We start from the raw sequence: 13,088 nt of genomic DNA on the forward strand, positions 1-13,088 counted from the left end.
TAACTTTAATCTCTTTTATCTCTGTAAGATTAAAATTTTAATTTTAGTAATTTCTCTATTGAAGAAAACACATTTTCACTCATTCTACGCAATAATTTCATTAATACCACTTTATAAAGGTAGTTAATTAGAAAGTGACTACTATTCTTCGAAGCTTGAGATTTTAATTTCAGTAATTTCATTATTAAAGAAGATTATCCCGACTTATTTTTTGCAATAATACAACTTCATCAAAGTTGATTAATTAAAAATTTATCAATATACGAAGGCCCGAGATATAAATTTTGGTAGTTTTATTGCTATAGAAATTTTTTGCCTATTATATTTCATAATACATATAACTTGTTAATAATATAATTACTAAAGTTAGCTAATTAAAAATTTCGTTATTAAAAAAATAGTTAAATAACTAAAGTTTATAAAGTTAGTTAAAAATTGGACAACTTGAAATTCAAATTTTAATGTTAAAGGATCTGCTATTTATAGTATTTATTTCTATGCTTTTGGGATGTGAAATTTAAATTTCACTAATTGCCGTAAATTCCCCACTGGCTGAATCCCTTCGTCGTAAATATCTCAAATAATTTGGGTTATCTACAGTTAGTGTATTTAGATGTATTCCATGCGATGCACGAACGCATAATCCGCGTTAAAAGGCCGTTGATTTACCGCACAAATATGCTTGTATGTTCCGCTAAAATTGGATTTGCACGAGGATCGCGGGATACACGCGAATAACGAGTCGCAACAATATGATCTAATTCTAGAGTAATATGTGTATCGGCCATAATAGAAACAACAAATGCAAATTAACACACAGTTGAATATATTGTTCGTAGGACGATCGAACGTCATATTTTAAATGTCGCGATTTAGAATTTAGTTATTACGGCGTCATCGAAATTATATTGTTATGAAAATGTCATTATTACAAACAACGTATAAATAACATCAACAATATTAAATCTTGCAAAATATAAGCAATATTAACAATGACAATATGTAAATACTGATAAAAGATATATAATGAGTAGATAATATAAATACAGCGATAGGAAATGTGTCATATTTAGCATGTAGATATATTAAATAGAGATGAATACAGATACTATCATGCGCATATGTACAAACGCAAACGTATCGCATGCAAAATCAACATAATTTTCTCCATGTTTAATATTTACTGAGACTGCGTTTATTTTTCTTCATCTTCATATCATTTGCTCAAAAATAATCGACATGTTTTCTAAAATTGTCTCATATTTTCTGTCTAGATGTGTGTGTGTATGTGTGTGTGTGCTACATACATAGATATATTCCTCTTTCATTAACGTCAACAGGCCCTTAAAATAGATATAAAATTTACTCATCTCTAAAATGTAGTTTTATAAATATAAGGTCATCTGTTTTAGTTACACTCTGTACTACTTATACATCTAGAGTTATATACGTCCGCGTTATTTTCTATCTAGAGGGTACGGGAAAGTGTATCTAAAGTGAACTTCTTTACGATCGAATGCAAGAAAATTTCTCATGTAGGATGAACAGAGCGGACTCTAAATGATAGAACACACACACATATATAGATATGTTATTGATGTTCCTGGCCACATTAAGAAATTCATCTTTCTAAAGAGATTCTAAGATTTTATCGGTTTTTCTGTCTATTTCGGGTAAAAGTCGGATTAAAATCGAACGCGGTATTTATTTGTGACCGTAACATGAAACATTTCACTCGTTATTTATAGATCTACCGGAATGGAGAAAATGTCCTAGATATATTCTATATAGAGTTAGCTTTCAGTTATATGCTTCAGCTCTACATAATTTAGAATTGATTTTTTGTCACAAAAACGTTGATGGCAAGATTTTCATTTTTAATACATTAAATATTTATTAATAAATGTTTTAATTTAAAGTTTATCAAGTTTTATTCAAAATTTAATTCTTAAAAAAAACTTTAGTAAATATAAAATAAATAAAATAGATTTTTCTATGTATGAATAAAATTAATGATATGAGTGTTAAAAAGCGTATGTAATATTTATATGGCAGATTAATAAATTTTTGCGTATTTTGTGAAAAAAACAATGAAAAATAAAATATTTTTATAAAAATTTTAATGCAAACTCTAACACTACTTTGACGGAAAATGTTGGGATTTGCGAGATGAAATTGAATGGACCTTTGCCATGAGGAATGACTGTCATACATATAAAATTTTCATTTGTGATATATTGTTGGACTAATTATATTTGCGAAGTACGCGAAATGCGCGAAGCGTCACCGCTGGAATTTCAAACTGTCCTGAAAAATTCAATGACAGTCGGCGACAATTTCTCGATGTAAAAAGAGGAAAAAATTTTGTTAAGTTACATGCAGACGCTCACTTCATCGCGTGATGAAAATTTTGCAATGGCGGAAAAGTTTACGCGCGAATAATTTTTCTCACGCGAGAAAAATTGCTTGGTTTATTATTAGTATGATGAATAATTTCCCGGAACACGAAATTGTAACGTAATTGTTGGGGTGGAGTAATTACATAAATCATGATTGCTCGAACGCAATTTGCTCTCAGTTACACTTGTTTTCCAATTATTAATTCTGTCTACGCTAATAATGTCATATCATAGAACGATTCTTTCCTGTATTTAAAGAATGATACAACCTTGTGTGTTAGTTATTTTTTTAATAATTATAATTTATTTTTTTTTTTTTTATTTTAATTTTTATTAATGAAATTTCGATCTATTGCTATATACATATATGTTACTTGGCGCTGGAACGCATCTCTGGATATCTAATTTAGAAAAGTAAAGAGAAAAAAAACTATCGCCAAGAATTAATAAAAGCTAGTAGCTTTGAAGGCAATACGAAGGCTTCGAAATATGAAACGCGAAAAGAAAATGAACGCATGTCAGTGCCGTAAAGCCGGCTTACCTCACTTCGCTTCGCATCGCGCCGGATCAAGCACGTGGATGTTCCACTAGCATCGCTATAAAGCATTGCCGTCGTTGTCGCTGTCGCCGTTATTTCCGTATGTGTCGCGAAATATGAGCGTAAAACACGAGTACGAAGCAGCGCGCGTGCCGCGCAATACGAAGCGTCGTTCACGGATAGCGATTTCCGTTTACGTTACGTAATATTCCGTCAGGTTTTCGTGGAGAAAACGCAGAGAATCGTCTTCGACACGAATGTGAGCGGTGTTTATTTCAGAGTAAATGTCGAACAAGTTGTACATCAATGATCAGAAATGTTTTGACAAGGTATAATCAGCTTAAAAATTTAATTTCAGAATAAATGAGAAACGTCGTTTGTATATTTTCCGTAAGATCGGTTTATCTTCTCACGTCGGATTAATAGCTTATATGGACATATAGCTCTATCACTAACGCAGTTATAAGAGCATTGTCATCATTGTCTTCTTTGCCATTTCCGAGTTTGTATTGCGAAATACGAACGCGAAACATGAGAACGAAATATAAGGTGTCGTTTCTGTTTTTGCGACATGAGACGTAATATCCCGGGTTCTCAGATCGAAGAATGCGAGAAGCCGCAGATTTTTTATCGCGCTATCTGACGCGCTCTTTCACGTTAATTATAATGTTAATTTTAATACGAATCTTTAATGATTCAAACAAAGTGGTACAATTCGATATGAAATAAATTGCAAGAAGATTGGCAAAGAAGAATTTAATTTTTCATTTTTAATAATAGATGTTAATTTTATAATTCTATTCTAGAACAAATGGAATAATTTAGAATAATTATACGAATATTAATTCCATTATTTTATTCTAGAAATTAATTTAGGATAGAAAGAGAGTAAAGCTGTTTCTTTTTCACCGTGTAAAGAACATCTTATTTTTATTTTTATAAAGATATGTATGCATATTATTCTATATTATACATATACATTATACATATTTAATTTATGTTTTTACAATATATTTTTTGTATTGGAATGCAAAATTACTCATTTTAATAGGCAAAAGTTTAGTAGGTATATTGCGGTGAATTGCGAACGCAATTCTGCGGATCTCTGAATTCGAACAAAGACGACTTTTAGTTCACGAATGAAAAACAGCCAATCGTGTAGTACGCAATTTTATTCAAATGACGGTAATAGGATTCGCGAGTATGGAAATTTACGACCGAATCTCCGTGTAGAACGAGGCCGAACTCTCGTAATAAGAAATCATGGAAGTGAATAATGCACGATGAAACTTGGGAAGTTTACGTGAATTTTAAAGCAAGAACTCGTTAGAAAGTCGAAAGCCGTGTTAAATGGCTTCGTCATATTTCCGTTCAAAAACTGTCAAGCGCATGTAATATGATTCGGACACTTTTTACAACATATAAATATACTTCTTATAAATAGAAAAGTCAGAATTAATTTGGGAATATGCAAAAGAATGCTGTAAATTTCTATTAAAACTTTCATCACTATATTTACTAGAATTTAAATTTTTAAGTTATGTGTTTAATACAAATTTCAGTGAAACAAATTTATATTTACTGCTGTTTTAGTGCAGTTTCAGCACATTACAAAATAATAAATTTTATATTTGACAATAATACGATATTATAATTCTATTATTTTGAAATATATATATTTTTATAACTATATTTATAATACAACAAGGTTACTAGCATCGCGACTGTCGTAATCCAGTTTCGTCTTTTTCTAAGACGCGAAGCTTTACAACGCTAAAACGTGCTCTACTCCGCTTAGGGAAAAGCTTGCTTCTATTATTACATTTAGTTTACTATTTACCGAGAGCATACAAGTATTTGAGCGTATATCGTACATGTAGGTATGTTACGTCAACCAGATCGCAGAAAGGCGTCGCTGCGTCTTTGACAAGAGCGCAACAACGTAACTTTATGAAAATTTTAAAAGCAAAATGACTTTCTCGAACCGCATGCAATTTAGCTACACAATATAGGTTTTATAAAGTCATGTTTCAAATTTAAAATCTTACTTTCCAGTATAATAATGTAATTAAATAATTTTGCCCATTTATTTGTTCACTTCTATTCAATTTACCTTTCTCATTCAATGTGATGGATTAATTAAAAAACAAACAAAAAATCTGTAACTAAAATCCAGATAAATTGTTATATATGATAGAATTCTATTTGCGATTTTATATGACAAATTAATTGTTAATATTTATGGTTACCGCACAACGTTATTTATTTATTTACCCATAATTTTACTTATTAAATACTAAAATTAAAGATAAAATTCTATGTCCTACCATGTCCCTCTGAATTTATAGATTGTAGACGAAGGATGAGGTTTCTAAATCAAGAAGGTAAGTTTTGCTAAGCGGTGCGAATAATGGCAAGCTGAAACTGTTTATTCTCGAGCAACTAAAACATAATCATGAAAATAGCTGTATGAGCAATAATGAGTTTCAAGGTAGAGGCAACTCTCAACATTTATGTCAGCCACATCGAAAATCGATTGGCACATATAGAACGAACACGATGCGATTGTTTCAACCGACATCTGGCAGGAAAATTTCATCGTTTCGTAAAATAATTCGACTCACTAGGCTCGTATTTACTCTCTCCTACATTATAAATGCATAATATGTTTGACGTAACCACGAAAAAAAAAAATTCAGTTATCGAAAATCAATTCGAATGTTAGTTTCAATAACGCAGGTTTAAAAGAAGCTTTCGCGCAGAAACGGAACAATACTGCATCCGCGCATATTATAATTTAGTCAACTCGGTGCCTCGAAGGCAATGCTATAATTGCAAAAAATACAAATAGAAATATCCACTACATACTGTTTAAATAAATTCATCACATTTCTTTACTTAAACAATTTTAAATGTATAAATTTTAGAATGTGCAAACTTTGTGCTTTTTTCCAATTACTGCTTGAATATTAACTGAGCGACACATTTGTATCTGAATCTGTTGTATTCATTGCGCTTGTCAAATTAATTAACGCAGCCATCATCGTTGATGAGACAGTCGTTTGAGGATGGCATATCGTGCGATAAGCGATATCGATTAGCTAAAGTCAAATAAATACGCGAATATACTCGTATCCCATCCCGAAGGTGGATAAACATTCAAAACCCACCATTCCATTCGATATTTTAACTACATCAGGGAGGTAATATCTTACCTCAAGATTCCTCGGCTGCGCTGATTCCTCAATCGAGTCACTTCCGGCGCGTCTTACTCGCCAAGCGAAAATCAATTTACTGCAATATCTTAATTTCATGATAATGCTTCTTACACACATGAATAATGTCACAAAATTTTTCACGCTTGATCGCAACTGGTGAAGACATCTTCAATTCTTACATTTTTAATTATTTGTTCACTTGTTACATTCACTTTATTATTTATTATTTTTTCTTTAGTTAATTAAATTACTCTTTTATTTGATCACACTCTGCACGCACTGCTCGTTAAGAAAGGAGAATTTTTTGTTCTTTGGTAAAAGGTTCATGGAAAAGCGAGACATTGCGCGACACAATGAATTTCATTGAGCTTACGTTATGTCGAACGAGTGCTGTTTGCCTCGTCTTAATGCAAACACGCGACCGAGTCAATGAATCGACAACTGTTAACTCGTTTCATCTACATGACAACATCTACATGTGCAACAGTATGCATAATTTGTCGTATTTTCTGATTATGATTGTGAAATCGTATTAACACGTTTGCCATCAAATATCGTACATTCATGACATCACGATTTTTTTAATATTACATTAACAAAGAATTAATAATTTTCCTTCTATTGTTACGACCATATATCCAAGAGCTCTTTTTATTCTTTGTTAACTTGTACTGGTATTGTATTTTAGGAGTTAATGACAAACAAAAGAGTTTTTTTTACATCGGCATGAGCATAATCAGAAAATAATTTTTTTATGACACTTCACGCAAGGAATAGTAATTTTATTTGTTTTCAGGCGTTTTTATATTTTAAAGCAAAATTGTAGCGAGGGCGTCAATTATTAATTTGCATCCAATATTACGAGAAGTCATGTCTGTGATTAATTACACGCGTTACCGCTTTGAGCTAAAATGTTTCCGTGGAAACCATAGTTGGCATATTTGCAGTCATGAGCACAGATGGTGTGTCGCGCGTATAGTCACACCAATAGTTTACATAATTACAAAATATATTTACTGAATGCCATAATTACAGTACATTCATGCATTTAACGCTTTATTACAGCACGTTAATATCTTTCTAAAATAATTCTATCAATAGATTTTGTCTAAAACGTTATTAAACGGATTTCTCAATTAACGTCAGTCGATTGATTCTCAGAGTTCACCACGAAGGACATTTCTGAACATTTTCTTAATTAGAGCAATATGGATTCGAAATGGGAACACGTAATTTATACAAGTAATCGTGGAAAATTGTGTGCGTTATGAGCAATCTTCTTCGCAAACATTAATCCGCTGTCATCTTGAGACTTGTGCACACTTCTCGTAACGTTCGCATCATCACAAAGATCACACGTGGTCGACAAGATCAGCGTGTATTGGATCAAGATCTGTCTTCTCGAATGACCACCAACTGTGTACTCAATATGTCGCGAAACAAACTAAATCCTCGTCATCCGTCATTTGCTTTAACTCGCAGAAAAACGTAATGTCATTTCAACAGTTGTCTCGAAGACAAAAAAGATTACATTCTCAGAGTGTTAGCAATTATATCTGGATGTCACGCAATAATTGACCGTTTACGAGCAACAAGAACTCATAGAGCATCGACACGACGAAAGTCGTAACGTGGAAAAAAAATGATTGACACGAATTGCATTCGGTGTTCAATCAAACTAAAAAAAAAAAAAAAAACATTTTGACTCAGCTAAATGGTGAATTATTCAGATTGAACGAGCCCAATTATTGCTTGAAAATAATGCACTAAGTAACATAAATTGATATGAATTATTGAGTTTAAAAATTTATAAAATTTACTCGGAAAAACTCCAGGGCGCGTATAGGCGCATCATCATCGTGATATCTAGCAGCTGAAAATCGGGGTTGGATTATTAACTTGAATTTATCGAACAGGATTCCATCCTCCTAAATTCAGCGAGTATCGTGGTGTCCAAGAGCAGGAGATCTTGAGATTAGAAGTTAGATGATTGGCAAGTTTTCACTTCAATCGGCGCATGTTTTGGATTTTAGCAAGTCGTACTAAGATGTTTAGGAGCAGCAGATTGAAATTAGATCGTCATCGTTGCTCTCTTCGGTAGGTAGATAGGTAGGTAGATATCCGGCAGATATCCGGCGATTCAACATATTTTAAGCACTCCACACAGATCATCTTTGCCAAGGAATTGCACTTTTACTTTTTGGCTTTTGCGATGATGAATAATTTTAAGAAGTTTCATCTCGCGATCCTTCACCACGTGCATTACATCGCGGTTACCTTCCAGAGATGATTCACTAAGGATCGATGAAAGAATACGCCCCAGGGGCCGGGGATTTTATTTACATAGTGAAAAGTGTATGTTCGTGAAACGAAGGGTAGCTCGAAGCGAGCTAATCGAACAATGATACGCGGTGGCCCGCAACGTGTGGCTCGCGAGGCCGCAGTGAACTGTGGGTGGTCGCTTCTCGGAGGCTTTCCCGCTTTCCACCAGCGACGCACCACCACCGCGCCGCCACCCTGTCTCTCTACCTCGTCCACCCTCACCCTCTTCTCCTCGTTCCACGACGGACGGCGGAGCCGTTTCCACCTTCGGCCAAATCCCTCCGCCGCCACCCAGGCTCGCACTTTCTCTCTTTCTCCCTCTTCCTCTTTTCGCCAGCGAGTCTTCGAGCTTACCCCCGTTAGTCGGTCTCTCCACCACTATCCGGGCAAAGGAGGGTGGTTTTTCTACGGCCCGTGCGAACGTTCGCTTACGCCGCCTCCGCGAGGTCGGAGGAGAATTTAATTCGCAAAGAGCGAGACGTGGTCCCTCGGTCAGGAGTCAGGTAGATATTACGATTGCTAATTATTTTGGAAATCTTAATATTAACATGCAATATTAGCATTTGAAGCTTATATATTAAAAGCCTAATTATGATATTGCAACATAATATAATTTTAGAAAGTTTCATAAAATTTTAATGTCACTTTATAAGATTTTTTTATTCTGCAACGTTGATATCAATTTGTTAGAGCTTATAATTATAAGTTAAAGAATTTTTTAAGCAGCGTAAATAAACAAATTTTAATAAAATTAGACAGGAACTTTGATTATTATTGAAGCAATCATTTTCAAGCTTTAACATTAAATACTTTGATCAACGTTAAGTGTTGAATTAAGTTTTTTTTTTTAATTAAAACTTTAATTAAAATTTTAAATTTAATTTAGCAAAAGTGTTTGTCTTTTTAATCAGTCTCTGAAAGATTGTTCGAAAATTATCAATCTCCTGATATCTCTGTTGGAAAGATGAAGCTATTTCAATAGCAATATGCCTTTGTAATCGTGCAAAAATTGACATAGAACGCGGAACGGAATCCATCATCTTTCTGTTGTCCTACCTCCTACACATGTCTATCCGTCCTCCTACCGTCCGTCGTACAGATGTATAAGCATCCACATATATATCGTGTAACATGTGTATCGAGCGAGCACGATGAAACATAAAAAAGTTTAGCGGGATAAAATAAAGCTTGACGCGCGCAAGAAACTGGATAATCTACTATTCGCCAGATAAAATACTCACATATGTATTCTGGGTGCTCTAGAATTCACTTAACACTTTTTTACTGCGCACTTTCCCTCGATAATAAAAAAATGAAGAACAAAATTAAATTTATGTGATAAAAAAATAACATAGCAATCCAATCATAACAGAATTATATCCGTTTTGTAGCATCTCGACGAATAATTATTTATTTAACGAATTATTTCTCCTGACTATGAAAAAATTTAGATCGTCGCTTCATAAATGTCGTGTTTGTTGTACGCTTCATGAAATCGAAGAATTTCCTCTTGTTAGGCACAAGAGTAAGCCTCAACAATTAATTCGTCTCGCGAGTATTAATCACACCGGTCTTCTCGATTCCACTGTGGTGCGTATATACAAAGAAGCGATAGCGAAGTTCGTTACTTTCATCAATTAAAGGGAAACGAAAATATTGTTGTTCTGACGAACTCTTGCGAACTACGTGTCTGAGAATAATATAAATACTATGTAATAATACAATCATTAATTATTAGTAGTACAATTAGAATATAGAATATAGAAAAGTATTTATGCGAAAAATTTTCATACAATCTTTTTCAATAAAATTGAGACAGATGCAATTATAATATAATAAATATATGTAAAAGAATGTCTCTTTATAAAAATTTATCTCGTGTTTTTTTTTAGATATTGCAATTTTTCTTATTTTTTTTACTTTTAATAATAAATTATTGTTTTGTGGAACAAGCAGAACAAGCAGAAATTAATCTTTTATTTTTGCAAAAATTTTATTCCTCTCTCACAAAATTATAGCGGAAAAATTCGACAACACAGACTGGAAAAATAAAATCAGGATGTGTGTACTGAATCAAATTTTAATTTATTGCCTATGCAAAAAATAAACAAATTCTTTGCAACATGAACAACAATGTGAATTTATGGAACGCAAACGGTAAATCCAATTTTTTGAACGTAGAAGCGTGCAAAATAAAATTTTACATGGAAAATATATTTTTTCATGGAAAATTAGTTGTTACGGAAAGGAAAAATTTGAATAAATTTTAATAAAATAAGCACTAAAATAAAATAAAAACGCTTGATTATAAATCTTGGAACATACAATACCTTGCTTATTAACGTAATTGCAGCGTAATAATACGAGCGTCTACCAATTGACGTTGGTTTGTTAACAATCGATTATCTGTTTGCAAGAATATCTCATTCATTAAACAATCATCGCTCGATTTTGTGTCAAATGAAAGTATTCTACAAATAAATGTACGGCAACACAATTCCAATATAATACTGAAGTCGCGAATTATTCGTAAATTGCACCAATCGCGAATAATTAAACGGATGATGGATGACTCGATGATCACTGAGTTCACGGTTATAACTTTGTTGAAAATGTTGAAGATAGTGCAAAACAAATTTTTTATGTTGAAAATATTTATAACAATGTTTATCAAATTTTATTTTATTTGGTAATATTTCTAATTACTGCATTTTTCAAAATGCTTGTAAAATAAAACTATCTTTTAAAAATATTTTATATTTTTCCTAACTTTGAATAATTTATTTTCAATATCTATAATGATATTTATTAGAGTTTGTTTATTTATAAAATTATGCTTGATAACGAAGTTTGTGAGTATTTATTTAAAAAATTTTTATTTTTTAAATATAAATTCACATTTAATTTGTGATAAACTCTTTAGTTCTTGTTTTATGTGCTATGTTTAAGAGTGCTATTTGTAAAATTAAAAAATAATCAGAAGTTATTATGCTTTCTATGCAGTCATAAAAAAGGATGATTTTCTTGTTATCTGGGTCGCTTCGTGCATTGGAATAATATTGATTCGTGTACAGCTTTTTCGCCACATGTTCTTTGCTTTCTGTATAAATCTTCGAATACACAAATACCTTACTTATATTCAATTTTATTGTAACATATGCAATGCGAAAGTTGTTTTATAATACGTTTTGCTACACTATCATCAATAATTAGTATTTTAGTTATTTGTTATTTTTGTTATCACGCTTTTATCACAATTATTTATTATTTATTATTGTAGCTTATAAAAGTTATAGTATAAGTTTAGGCGCAATAACAGAAGGAATAAGAAATTACACGCAAGGAGAATTAGAAATAAGAAATTAAATTTCAACATGTGGAATGTCATGCTTTACAATAAAGAATAAAGAGTAGAAATATCTTTCATTTTTATTGTAGATTGAAGTATATTATTCCATATGTTGAAACTTAATTTCTTAATCCTAATTCCTTATTCCTTATTCCTTTTATTCTGTCTGATAATGAAAACTCTATAATAGCAATGTGATGCATGATGCGTGGGTTTTCAGGATATTTTATGTATTTTTTCAGACTTATTTTCTTTGTAACGAGACAGAAAAGGGCGACAATTAATTATTCTTTTAATTTAATATTTTTATCAATATTATTTATTATTTACATCTCTACAACGCAAGAATAGAAATTGAAGCAAGCAATATCCAACGCTTGGCGCAGATTTTAGGAAAAGTTACGTATTTTTCCGAGCTATTTCCCCGGCGGAAAAAGCGAAAACGGTTTCGAAGAAGAGATGGACTGCTCGCACTCTCTCGTAGGTCCTTACATATTACGTTGCTACGTGACTGGATTATCGATGATGACCCAAGTAAATACTCAGTCCGTCCATTTGCAATGAGTATTCCATTTTCGGGAAGCTTTTCTCTGGCTGGAAGTTGAATCCCATCTAAATAACTGATTAAGCAATTCAGCACTGTCTCATATTTACTGCTTCATATTTCACGGAAGTTAATATTAAAATTGGTATTAAGCGTTGCTTGCTGTGCAAAGATAAACAAAATTTTTTGCAATCACATAACAGTCTTTATTTCTTTTCTTACGTAATATTAATCTTGCAAACATGCAAGATGGTATTAGTAATTTTAATTTTGTATTTATTTTTAATTTTTATCGAATTTTCAAAGAGTTTCTTGTGCAAAGAATTTATCGCGTAAGTTGAAGCAATATTACTTCGTATTGCTTAAAATTTAACTTACTTTTAATATTAATTCTTTAATTAATTTTTTGTTAATAAAGTTAAACTTTTGAATTGATTGCAATTTTTATCAAAGAAATTATTATTATTGTTTTATTATTGTAATGTTATAGCTCAACGTACGTGCAATTTACGTAAAAATTATGTAAAACGTTTATTCCGTTTATTACCCTTTCTTTTTTTCTTAGAATATCTTTCTTATTTCGCAGAAACTTGCAAAAATGTCTAATCACTAACATGATAATGTAGATTTTAATATTGGATTATTCTGTCAATTGTGTTAATGCAGAATAAGATTCTTAATAATCAATAAACAGTTTCACATTGAACTCACGCGATCA

General features: G+C 31.9%; 1 protein-coding gene across 18 annotated transcripts in view; it reads right to left on the reverse strand.

Annotated features, from left to right (window-relative positions):
• LOC105667912 (octopamine receptor beta-1R-like) overlaps positions 1–8,954 on the reverse strand; it is a 49,934-nt gene extending 40,980 nt beyond the window's left edge. The window contains exons 1-3 of one of the 18 annotated variants that reach the window (XM_067349485.1): positions 8,433–8,954; positions 7,976–8,028; positions 6,153–6,434 (exon numbers count right to left, since the gene is read on the reverse strand). The gene's annotated coding sequence lies outside the window, so the exon portion shown is untranslated. Of the gene's footprint in view, positions 1–6,152; positions 6,628–7,975 lie in introns of all 18 variants that reach the window. The other 17 variants (XM_067349484.1, XM_067349482.1, XM_067349480.1 and 14 more) reach the window with 17 other exon arrangements.
• Between the last annotated feature and the right edge of the window lie 4,134 nt (positions 8,955–13,088).

This window comes from Linepithema humile, chromosome 2, assembly GCF_040581485.1.
Source record: "Linepithema humile isolate Giens D197 chromosome 2, Lhum_UNIL_v1.0, whole genome shotgun sequence".
Taxonomy (NCBI): Eukaryota; Metazoa; Arthropoda; class Insecta; order Hymenoptera; family Formicidae; genus Linepithema; species Linepithema humile.